Source organism: Crinia signifera, chromosome 12, assembly GCF_055691185.1.
Source record: "Crinia signifera chromosome 12, ASM5569118v1, whole genome shotgun sequence".
In the NCBI taxonomy this organism is placed as follows: Eukaryota; Metazoa; Chordata; class Amphibia; order Anura; family Myobatrachidae; genus Crinia; species Crinia signifera.
In genome coordinates, this window is record NC_139228.1 from 1,599,079 (window position 1) to 1,612,049 (window position 12,971).

A 12,971-nucleotide genomic window follows, 5' to 3' on the forward strand; every position below is an offset into this window, starting at 1 on the left:
TATATAAGCAGGTGATAGCAGGGAATGGGTACATATTAGGGTGTATATAAGCAGGGTGTATATAAGCAGGTGATAGCAGGGAATGGGTACCTATTAGGGTGTATGTAAGCAGGGTGTATATAAGCAGGTGATAGCAGGGAATGGGTACCTATTAGGGTGTATATAAGCAGGGTGTATATAAGCAGGTGATAGCAGGGAATGGGTACCTATTAGGGTGTATGTAAGCAGGGTGTATATAAGCAGGTGATAGCAGGGAATGGGTACATATTAGGGTGTATGTAAGCAGGGTGTATATAAGCAGGTGATAGCAGGGAATGGGTACATATTAGGGTGTATATAAGCAGGGTGTATATAAGCAGGTGATAGCAGGGAATGGGTACCTATTAGGGTGTATGTAAGCAGGGTGTATATAAGCAGGTGATAGCAGGGAATGGGTACCTATTAGGGTGTATGTAAGCAGGGTGTATATAAGCAGGTGATAGCAGGAAATGGGTACATATTAGGGTGTATGTAAGCAGGGTGTATATAAGCAGGTGATAGCAGGGAATGGGTACCTATTAGGGTGTATATAAGCAGGGTGTATATAAGCAGGTGATAGCAGGGAATGGGTACATATTAGGGTGTATATAAGCAGGGTGTATATAAGCAGGTGATAGCAGGGAATGGGTACATATTATGGTGTATATAAGCAGGGTGTATATAAGCAGGTGATAGCAGGGAATGGGTACCTATTAGGGTGTATGTAAGCAGGGTGTATATAAGCAGGTGATAGCAGGGAATGGGTACATATTAGGGTGTATATAAGCAGGGTGTATATAAGCAGGTGATAGCAGGGAATGGGCACATATTAGGGTGTATGTAAGCAGGGTGTATATAAGCAGGTGATAACAGGGAATGGGTACCTATTAGGGTGTATGTAAGCAGGGTGTATATAAGCAGGTGATAGCAGGGAATGGGTACATATTAGGGTGTATGTAAGCAGGGTGTATATAAGCAGGTGATAGCAGGGAATGGGTACCTATTAGGGTGTATGTAAGCAGGGTGTATATAAGCAGGTGATAGCAGGGAATGGGTACATATTAGGGTGTATATAAGCAGGGTGTATATAAGCAGGTGATAGCAGGGAATGGGTACCCATTAGGGTGTATGTAAGCAGGGTGTATATAAGCAGGTGATAGCAGGGAATGGGTACATATTAGGGTGTATGTAAGCAGGGTGTATATAAGCAGGTGATAGCAGGGAATGGGTACATATTAGGGTGTATATAAGCAGGGTGTATATAAGCAGGTGATAGCAGGGAATGGGTACCTATTAGGGTGTATATAAGCAGGTGATAGCAGGGAATGGGTACATATTAGGGTGTATGTAAGCAGGGTGTATATAAGCAGGTGATAGCTGGGAATGGGTACATATTAGGGTGTATGTAAGCAGGGTGTATATAAGCAGGTGATAGCAGGGAATGGGTACATATTAGGGTGTATATAAGCAGGGTGTATATAAGCAGGTGATAGCAGGGAATGGGTACCTATTAGGGTGTATGTAAGCAGGGTGTATATAAGCAGGTGATAGCAGGGAATGGGTACATATTAGGGTGTATATAAGCAGGGTGTATATAAGCAGGTGATAGCAGGGAATGGGTACCTATTAGGGTGTATATAAGCAGGGTGTATATAAGCAGGTGATAGCAGGGAATGGGTACATATTAGGGTGTATGTAAGCAGGGTGTATATAAGCAGGTGATAGCAGGGAATGGGTACCTATTAGGGTGTATGTAAGCAGGGTGTATATAAGCAGGTGATAGCAGGGAATGGGTACATATTAGGGTGTATATAAGCAGGGTGTATATAAGCAGGGGATAGCAGGGAATGGGTACATATTAGGGTGTATATAAGCAGGGTGTATATAAGCAGGTGATAGCAGGGAATGGGTACATATTAGGGTGTATGTAAGCAGGGTGTATATAAGCAGGTGATAGCAGGGAATGGGTAGCTATTAGGGTGTATGTAAGCGGGGTGTATATAAGCAGGTGATAGCAGGGAATGGGTACCTATTAGGGTGTATGTAAGCGGGGTGTATATAAGCAGGTGATAGCAGGGAATGGGTACATATTAGGGTGTATATAAGCAGGGTGTATATAAGCAGGTGATAGCAGGGAATGGGTACCTATTAGGGTGTATGTAAGCAGGGTGTATATAAGCAGGTGATAGCAGGGAATGGGTACCTATTAGGGTGTATGTAAGCGGGGTGTATATAAGCAGGTGATAGCAGGGAATGGGTACATATTAGGGTGTATATAAGCAGGGTGTATATGAGCAGGTGATAGCAGGGAATGGGTACCTATTAGGGTGTATATAAGCAGGGTGTATATAAGCAGGTGATAGCAGGGAATAGGTACATATTAGGGTGTATGTAAGCAGGGTGTATATAAGCAGGTGATAGCAGGGAATGGGTACATATTAGGGTGTATGTAAGCAGGGTGTATATAAGCAGGTGATAGCAGGGAATGGGTACCTATTAGGGTGTATGTAAGCGGGGTGTATATAAGCAGGTGATAGCAGGGAATGGGTACATATTAGGGTGTATTTAAGCAGGGTGTATATAAGCAGGTGATAGCAGGGAATGGGTACCTATTAGGGTGTATGTAAGCAGGGTGTATATAAGCAGGTGATAGCAGGGAATGGGTACCTATTAGGGTGTATGTAAGCGGGGTGTATATAAGCAGGTGATAGCAGGGAATGGGTACATATTAGGGTGTATATAAGCAGGGTGTATATAAGCAGGTGATAGCAGGGAATGGGTACCTATTAGGGTGTATATAAGCAGGGTGTATATAAGCAGGTGATAGCAGGGAATGGGTACATATTAGGGTGTATGTAAGCAGGGTGTATATAAGCAGGTGATAGCAGGGAATGGGTACCTATTGGGGGGTATGTAAGCAGGGTGTATATAAGCAGGTGATAGCAGGGAATGGGTACATATTAGGGTGTATATAAGCAGGGTGTATATAAGCAGGTGACAGCCCTGGGACATTACCTGCTTGCTTTTCTCCTCCACCTGCTTCTGCTCGGTCTCTGCCTGTTCGGCCCGGTCCAGCGCGTTCTCCTTGTCCAGCTTCAGCATCTGCATTTTCTTCTTGATGGCCTCCATGATGGCACAGGGGAGCTGCCTGGCTAATGGGGGGTCGCGCTCTATTATAAGTGGGTGGTCCACCTACCCTCCTCGGCTCTGTCACTGCATTGTTATGCTAGGTTTGGAGGACTGACACATCCATATTGGGACTGCGATGGACAGCTGGCCGAGGAGAGCGCGGAGCTGGTATGACGCTCACCATTATTTAGTTACAGCATCAGTGATAATAAGTATAGACATTGTCATCAGATCACTGACACCCTCCCCCCTCTCCCGAAATATCCCTCTATACAATCATACACCAAGGTGTCACCCTGCCTCAGCCAGACTGGTATTCCAAAATACCCCCCAGTAGCAGAGCAAGCCATGGAGACATTATTTATATTCACCTTCGTACGTTACCATCCAGGTGGATGGGAATGGTAATGTGTGCCAGGCGCACCCCAAGTCCATTTGAACAGTGGCGTAAGTTCGTTCCAGTTGCCCGGAGGCAAGATATATATTGGTGCCCCCCACACACACATACAACCCTATATCACCTTATGTAAAATATATATTTCTGTTCAGATAGATAGATAACACATATATATTTCAGAACTCAGCCACAGAAGCAATATCATTGGCTTTTAATTAACTGATTTAAACTTCCAGGGGAGGAGAGGTGCCCCCTTGGGAGCAGGAGCCCGGCGGCAGATGACTCCATTGCCTCCCAGAGTTCTGCCACTGCATTTGAAAACCTATGCTTAGCTAAATCCGCACCTAGACATTTGGGGGGAAATTTACTAAGAATACGAATATGATTGTTTGTATTCTTAATACGAATGAATACGACTGCATACGGCTGTTTGTATATACGACCTCTAATACGAATTCCTATAGGCAGTCTGATCCGTGCAGGCTGCAGTGTGTAAAAAAAAATAGTAAAAATAAATAAATTCAAAAAACTGGCGTGGGGTCACTTCCCCCCCCCCCCCCCCCCCCCCCCCCGCCTCCACTTGTAGTTCCACAGTACAAGAAATAGTTAAATAAATACACTGACACACATGAAAAATAAAAGTTTAATACATACATTACAAAAAAAAACTGAAACTTACCTATTTTGAGCCTGTAGGTAGATCCCGGGCTCCAGGGCTGCAGAGTCCGGGGTCCGGGGCTCGGAGGGACTGTGACTTGTATATAAGTGCAGTGAGGAGGTACTGGGTCTGGTATATAAGTGCAGTGAGGAGGGACTGTGACTTGTATATAAGTGCAGTGATGAGTTACTGGGTCTGGTATATAAGTGCAGTTAGGAGGGACTGTGACTGGTATATAATGCAGTGAGGAGGGACTGGGAGTGGTATATAAGTGCAGTGAGGAGGGACTGTGACTGGTATATAATGCAGTGAGGAGGGACTGTGACTGGTATATAAGTGCAGTGAGGAGGGACTGTGACTGGTATATAAGTGCAGTGAGGAGGGACTGTGACTTGTATATAAGTGCAGTGAGGAGGTACTGGGTCTGGTATATAAGTGCAGTTAGGAGGGACTGTGACTGGTATATAAGTGCAGTGAGGAGGGACTGTGACTGGTATATAAGTGCAGTGAGGAGGGACTGTGACTGGTATATAAGTGCAGTGAGGAGGGACTGTGACTTGTATATAAGTGCAGTGAGGAGGTACTGGGTCTGGTATATAAGTGCAGTTAGGAGGGACTGTGACTGGTATATAAGTGCAGTGAGGAGGGACTGTTACTGGTCACAGAACAATATAAGTAAAAATAACACGTGGAACACTTAAGCTGGCAATTTTTTTATTATTGATATCCATAAACAAAGGCCTAAAACATTCACATAGAGGCAATGGTCTAGTGACACAGGACCATACAGCTGGGCACAGTCACACAGTACAGGTATGTGTGCTGAGAATATACACCTGAGGTCATGCTGACATACAGGGACTCTGGGGGAGGAATCGGAGACACTACCTGCGCTCTGTAGATGGCAACTGTGTGATAGATGGGTGAGGGGCACTGTGTGATAGATGGGTGAGGGGCACTGTGTGATAGATGGGTGAGGGGCACTGTGTGATATATGGGTGAGGGGCACTGTGTGATAGATGGGTGAGAGGCACTGTGTGATAGATGGGTGAGAGGCACTGTGTGGTAGATGGGTGAGAGGCACTGTGTGATAGATGGGTGAGGGGCACTGTGTGATAGATGGAGGAGAGGCACTGTGTGATAGATGGGTGAGGGGCACTGTGTGATAGATGGGTGAGAGGCACTGTGTGATAGATGGGTGAGGGGCACTGTGTGATAGATGGGTGAGGGGCACTGTGTGATAGATGGGTGAGGGGCACTGTGTGATAGATGGGTGAGAGGCACTGTGTGATAGATGGGTGAGGGGCACTGAGTGATAGATGGGTGAGAGGCACTGTGTGATAGATGGGTGAGAGGCACTGTGTGATATATGGGTGAGGGGCACTGTGTGATAGATGGATGAGGGGCACTGTGTGATAGATGGGTGAGATGCACTGTGTGATAGATGGGTGAGAGGCACTGTGTGATAGATGGAGGAGAGGCACTGTGTGATAGATGGGTGAGGGGCACTGTGTGATAGATGGGTGAGGGGCACTGTGTGATAGATGGAGGAGAGGCACTGTGTGATAGATGGGTGAGGGGCACTGAGTGATAGATGGGTGAGGGGCACTGAGTGATAGATGGGTGAGGGGCACTGTGTGATAGATGGGTAAGGGGCACTGTGTGATAGATGGGGAGAGGCACTGTGTGATAGATGGAGGAGAGGCACTGTGTGATAGATGGATGAGGGGCACTGTGTGATAGATGGGTGAGGGGCACTGTGTGATAGATGGGTGAGAGGCACTGTGTGATAGATGGGTGAGAGGCACTGTGTGATAGATGGAGGAGAGGCACTGTGTGATAGATGGATGAGGGGCACTGTGTGATAGATGGGTGAGGGGCACTGTGTGATAGATGGAGGAGAGGCACTGTGTGATATATGGGTGAGGGGCACTGGGTGATAGATGGGTGAGAGGCACTGTGTGATAGATGGATGAGGGGCACTGTGTGATAGATGGATGAGGGGCACTGTGTGATAGATGGAGGAGAGGCACTGTGTGATAGATGGGGAGAGGCACTGTGTGATAGATGGGGAGAGTCACTGTGTGATAGATGGGTGAGAGGCACTGTGTGATAGATGGGTGAGAGGCACTGTGTGATAGATGGGTGAGATGCACTGTGTGATAGATGGGTGAGAGGCACTGTGTGATAGATGGGTGAGAGGCACTGTGTGATAGATGGGTGAGAGGCACTGTGTGATAGATGGATGAGGGGCACTGTGTGATATATGGGTGAGGGGCACTGGGTGATAGATGGGTGAGAGGCTATGTGTGATAGATGGGTGATAGGTAAGGGGCACTGTGTGATAGATGGGTGAGGGGCACTGTGTGATAGATGGGTGAGGGGCACTGTGTGATAGATGGATGAGGGGCACTGTGTGATAGATGGGTGAGAGGCACTGTGTGATAGATGGGTGAGGGGCACTGAGTGATAGATGGGTGAGGGGCACTGTGTGATAGATGGGTGAGGGGCACTGTGTGATAGATGGACGAGGGGCACTGTGTGATAGATGGGTGAGAGGCACTGTGTGATAGATGGGTGAGGGGCACTGAGTGATAGATGGGTGAGGGGCACTGTGTGATAGATGGGTGAGGGGCACTGTGTGATAGATGGATGAGGGGCACTGTGTGATAGATGGGTGAGGGGCACTGTGTGATAGATGGACGAGGGGCACTGTGTGATAGATGGGTGAGGGGCACTGTGTGATAGATGGATGAGGGGCACTGTGTGATAGATGGGGAGAGGCACTGTGTGATAGATGGATAGGGATGCTGGGTGATAGATGGGGAGAGGCACTGTGTGATAGATGGGTGAGAGGCACTGTGTGATAGATGGGTGAGAGGCACTGTGTGATAGATGGGTGAGAGGCACTGTGTGATAGATGGATGAGGGGCACTGTGTGATATATGGGTGAGGGGCACTGTGTGATAGATGGGTGAGAGGCACTGTGTGATAGATGGGTGAGAGGCACTGTGTGATAGATGGGTGAGAGGCACTGTGTGATAGATGGGTGAGGGGCACTGTGTGATAGATGGGTGAGAGGCACTGTGTGATAGATGGGTGAGGGGCACTGTGTGATAGATGGGTGAGGGGCACTGTGTGATAGATGGGTGAGGGGCACTGTGTGATAGATACGTGAGGGGCACTGTGTGATAGATGGGTGAGGGGCACTCTGTGATAAATGGAGGAGAGGCACTGTGTGATAGATGGATGAGGGGCAATGTGTGATAGATGGGTGAGAGGCACTGTGTGATAGATGGGTGAGGGGCACTGTGTGATAGATGGGTGAGGGGCACTGTGTGATAGATGGGTGAGAGGCACTGTGTGATAGATGGATGAGGGGCACTGTGTGATAGATGGGTGAGGGGCACTGTGTGATAGATGGAGGAGAGGCACTGTGTGATAGATGGATGAGGGGCACTGTGTGATAGATGGGTGAGGGGCACTGTGTGATAGATGGGTGAGGGGCACTGTGTGATAGATGGGTGAGAGGCACTGTGTGATAGATGGAGGAGAGGCACTGTGTGATAGATGGATGAGGGGCACTGTGTGATAGATGGGTGAGGGGCACTGTGTGATAGATGGAGGAGAGGCACTGTGTGATATATGGGTGAGGGGCACTGGGTGATAGATGGGTGAGAGGCACTGTGTGATAGATGGATGAGGGGCACTGTGTGATAGATGGATGAGGGGCACTGTGTGATAGATGGAGGAGAGGCACTGTGTGATAGATGGGGAGAGGCACTGTGTGATAGATGGGGAGAGTCACTGTGTGATAGATGGGTGAGAGGCACTGTGTGATAGATGGGTGAGAGGCACTGTGTGATAGATGGGTGAGATGCACTGTGTGATAGATGGGTGAGAGGCACTGTGTGATAGATGGGTGAGAGGCACTGTGTGATAGATGGGTGAGAGGCACTGTGTGATAGATGGATGAGGGGCACTGTGTGATAGATGGGTGAGGGGCACTGAGTGGTAGATGGGTGAGGGGCACTGTGCGATAGATGGGTGAGAGGCACTGTGTGATAGATGGGTGAGAGGCACTGTGTGATAGATGGGTGAGAGGCACTGTGTGGTAGATGGGTGAGAGGCACTGTGTAATAGATGTGTGAGAGGCACTGTGTGATAGATGGAGGAGAGGCACTGTGTGATAGATGGGTGAGGGGCACTGTGTGGTAGATGGGTGAGAGGCACTGTGTGATAGATGGGTGAGGGGCACTGTGTGATAGATGGGTGAGGGGCACTGTGTGATAGATGGGTGAGGGGCACTGTGTGATAGATGGGTGAGGGGCACTGTGTGATAGATGGGTGAGGGGCACTGTGTGATATATGGGTGAGGGGCACTGTGTGATAGATGGGTGAGGGGCACTGAGTGATAGATGGGTGAGGGGCACTGTGTGATAGATGGGTGAGAGGCACTGTGTGATATATGGGTGAGGGGCACTGTGTGATAGATGGACGAGGGGCACTGTGTGATAGATGGATGAGGGGCACTGTGTGATATATGGGTGAGGGGCACTGTGTGATAGATGGGTGAGAGGCACTGTGTGATATATGGGTGAGGGGCACTGTGTGATAGATGGGTGAGGGGCACTGTGTGATAGATGGGTGAGAGGCACTGTGTGATAGATGGGTGAGGGGCACTGTGTGAGAGATGGGTGAGGGGCACTGTGTGATAGATGGGTGAGGGGCACTGTGTGATAGATGGGTGAGGGGCACTGTGTGATAGATGGGTGAGAGGCACTGTGTGATAGATGGAGGAGGGGCACTGTGTGATAGATGGGTGAGAGGCACTGTGTGATAGATGGAGGAGGGGCACTGTGTGATAGATGGGTGAGGGGCACTGTGTGATAGATGGGTGAGAGGCACTGTGTGATAGATGGGTGAGAGGCACTGTGTGATAGATGGAGGAGAGGCACTGTGTGATAGATGGAGGAGAGGCACTGTGTGATAGATGGATGAGGGGCACTGTGTGATAGATGGGTGAGAGGCACTGTGTGATAGATGGAGGAGAGGCACTGTGTGATATATGGGTGAGGGGCACTGGGTGATAGATGGGTGAGAGGCACTGTGTGATAGATGGATGAGGGGCACTGTGTGATAGATGGATGAGGGGCACTGTGTGATAGATGGAGGAGAGGCACTGTGTGATAGATGGGGAGAGGCACTGTGTGATAGATGGGGAGAGGCACTGTGTGATAGATGGGTGAGAGGCACTGTGTGATAGATGGGTGAGAGGCACTGTGTGATAGATGGGTGAGATGCACTGTGTGATAGATGGAGGAGAGGCACTGTGTGATAGATGGGTGATGGGCACTGTGTGATAGATGGAAGAGAGGCACTATGTGATAGATGGGTGAGGGGCACTGTGTGATAGATGGGTGAGAGGCACTGTGTGATAGATGGGTGAGAGGCACTGTGTGATAGATGGGTGAGAGGCACTGTGTGATAGATGGGTGAGGGGCACTGTGTGATAGATGGATGAGGGGCAATGTGTGATAGATGGGTGAGAGGCACTGTGTGATAGATGGGTGAGGGGCACTGTGTGATAGATGGGTGAGGGGCACTGTGTGATAGATGGGTGAGAGGCACTGTGTGATAGATGGATGAGGGGCACTGTGTGATAGATGGGTGAGAGGCACTGTGTGATAGATGGAGGAGAGGCACTGTGTGATAGATGGGTGAGGGGCACTGTGTGATAGATGGGTGAGAGGCACTGTGTGATAGATGGGTGAGAGGCACTGTGTGATAGATGGAGGAGAGGCACTGTGTGATAGATGGAGGAGAGGCACTGTGTGATAGATGGATGAGGGGCACTGTGTGATAGATGGGTGAGAGGCACTGTGTGATAGATGGAGGAGAGGCACTGTGTGATATATGGGTGAGGGGCACTGGGTGATAGATGGGTGAGAGGCACTGTGTGATAGATGGATGAGGAGCACTGTGTGATAGATGGATGAGGGGCACTGTGTGATAGATGGAGGAGAGGCACTGTGTGATAGATGGGGAGAGGCACTGTGTGATAGATGGGGAGAGGCACTGTGTGATAGATGGGTGAGAGGCACTGTGTGATAGATGGGTGAGAGGCACTGTGTGATAGATGGGTGAGATGCACTGTGTGATAGATGGGTGAGAGGCACTGTGTGATAGATGGGTGAGAGGCACTGTGTGATAGATGGGTGAGAGGCACTGTGTGATAGATGGATGAGGGGCACTGTGTGATAGATGGGTGAGGGGCACTGAGTGGTAGATGGGTGAGAGGCACTGTGTGATAGATGGGTGAGAGGCACTGTGTGGTAGATGGGTGAGAGGCACTGTGTGATAGATGTGTGAGAGGCACTGTGTGATAGATGGAGGAGAGGCACTGTGTGATAGATGGGTGATAGGTGAGGGGCACTGTGTGATAGATGGGTGAGAGGCTATGTGTGATTGATGGGTGATAGGTGAGGGGCACTGTGTGATAGATGGGTGAGAGGCACTGTGTGGTAGATGGGTGAGGGGCACTGTGTGATAGATGGGTGAGAGGCACTGTGTGATAGATGGGTGAGAGGCACTGTGTGATATATGGGTGAGGGGCACTGTGTGATAGATGGATGAGAGGCACTGTGTGATAGATGGGTGAGGGGCACTGTGTGATAGATGGGTGAGAGGCACTGTGTGATATATGGAGGAGAGGCACTGTGTGATAGATGGGTGATAGGTGAGGGGCACTGTGTGATAGATGGGTGAGAGGCTATGTGTGATAGATGGGTGATAGGTGAGGGGCACTGTGTGATAGATGGGTGAGAGGCACTGTGTGATAGATGGGTGAGAGGCACTGTGTGATAGATGGGTGAGAGGCACTGTGTGATAGATGGGTGAGGGGCATTGTGTGATAGATGGGTGAGAGGCACTGTGTGATAGATGGGTGAGAGGCACTGTGTGATAGATGGGTGAGGGGCACTGTGTGATAGATGGGTGAGAGGCACTGTGTGATAGATGGGTGAGAGGCACTGTGTGATAGATGGGTGAGAGGCACTGTGTGATAGATGGGTGATAGGTGAGGGGCACTGTGTGATAGATGGGTGAGAGGCTATGTGTGATAGATGGGTGATAGGTAAGGGGCACTGTGTGATAGATGGGTGAGAGGCACTGTGTGATAGATGGGTGAGAGGCACTGTGTGATAGATGGGTGAGAGGCACTGTGTGATAGATGGGTGAGAGGCACTGTGTGATAGATGGGTGAGGGGCACTGTGTGATAGATGGGTGAGGGTCACTGTGTGATAGATGGGTGAGAGGCACTGTGTGATAGATGGGTGAGGGGCACTGTGTGATAGATGGAGGAGAGGCACTGTGTTATAGATGGTTGAGGGGCACTGTGTGATAGATGGAGGAGAAAGAAAAAAGTTTGGTACCGTGTTAGCCAGTTGATAAGAAAAGTTTTATTGTTCCTCAGTGAGAAAAACAAAATAGCAATCTAGCAAATATGGAGATGGAGGAGAGGCACTGTGTGATAGATGGGTGAGGGGCACTGTGTGATAGATAGAGGAGAGGCACTGTGTGATAGATGGGTGAGAGGCACTTTGTGATAGATGGAGGAGAGGCACTGTGTGATAGATGGGTGATGGGCACTGTGTGATAGATGGAGGATAGGCACTGTGTGATAGATGGGTGAGGGGCACTGTGTGATAGATGGAGGAGAGGCACTGTGTGATAGATGGGTGAGAGGCACTGTGTGATAGATGGGTGAGGGGCACTGTGTGATAGATGGGTGAGAGGCACTGTGTGATAGATACATGAGGGGCACTGTGTGATAGATGGGTGAGAGGCACTGTGTGATAGATGGGTGAGAGGCACTGTGTGATAGATGGAGGAGAGGCACTGTGTGATAGATGGGTGATGGGCACTGTGTGATAGATGGAGGAGAGGCACTGTGTGATAGATGGGTGAGGGGCACTGTGTGATAGATGGAGGAGAGGCACTGTGTGATAGATGGGTTAGAGGCACTGTGTGATAGATGGGTGAGGGGCACTGTGTGATAGATGGGTGAGAGGCACTGTGTGATAGATACGTGAGGGGCACTGTGTGATAGATGGGTGAGGGGCACTGTGTGATAGATGGGTGAGGGGCACTGTGTGATAGATGGGTGAGGGGCACTGTGTGATAGATGGGTAAGGGGCACTGTGTGATAGATGGGTGAGGGGCACTGTGTGATAGATGGGTGAGGGGCACTGTGTGATATATGGGTGAGGGGCACTGTGTGATAGATGGGTGAGGGGCACTGTGTGATATATGGGTGAGGGGCACTGTGTGATAGATGGGTGAGAGGCACTGTGTGATAGATGGGTGAGGGGCACTGTGTGATAGATGGGTGAGGGGCACTGTGTGATAGATGGGTGAGGGGCACTGTGTGATAGATGGGTGAGGGGCACTGTGTGATATATGGGTGAGGGGCACTGTGTGATAGATGGGTGAGGGGCACTGTGTGATAGATGGGTGAGGGGCACTGGGTGGTAGATGGGTGAGGGGCACTGTGTGATATATGGGTGAGGGGCACTGGGTGGTAGATGGGTGAGGGGCACTGTGTGATAGATGGAGGAGAGGCACTGTGTGATAGATGGGTGAGAGGCACTGTGTGATAGATGGGTGAGGGGCACTGTGTGATAGATGGGTGAGAGGCACTGTGTGATAGATACATGAGGGGCACTGTGTGATAGATGGGTGAGAGGCACTGTGTGATAGATGGGTGA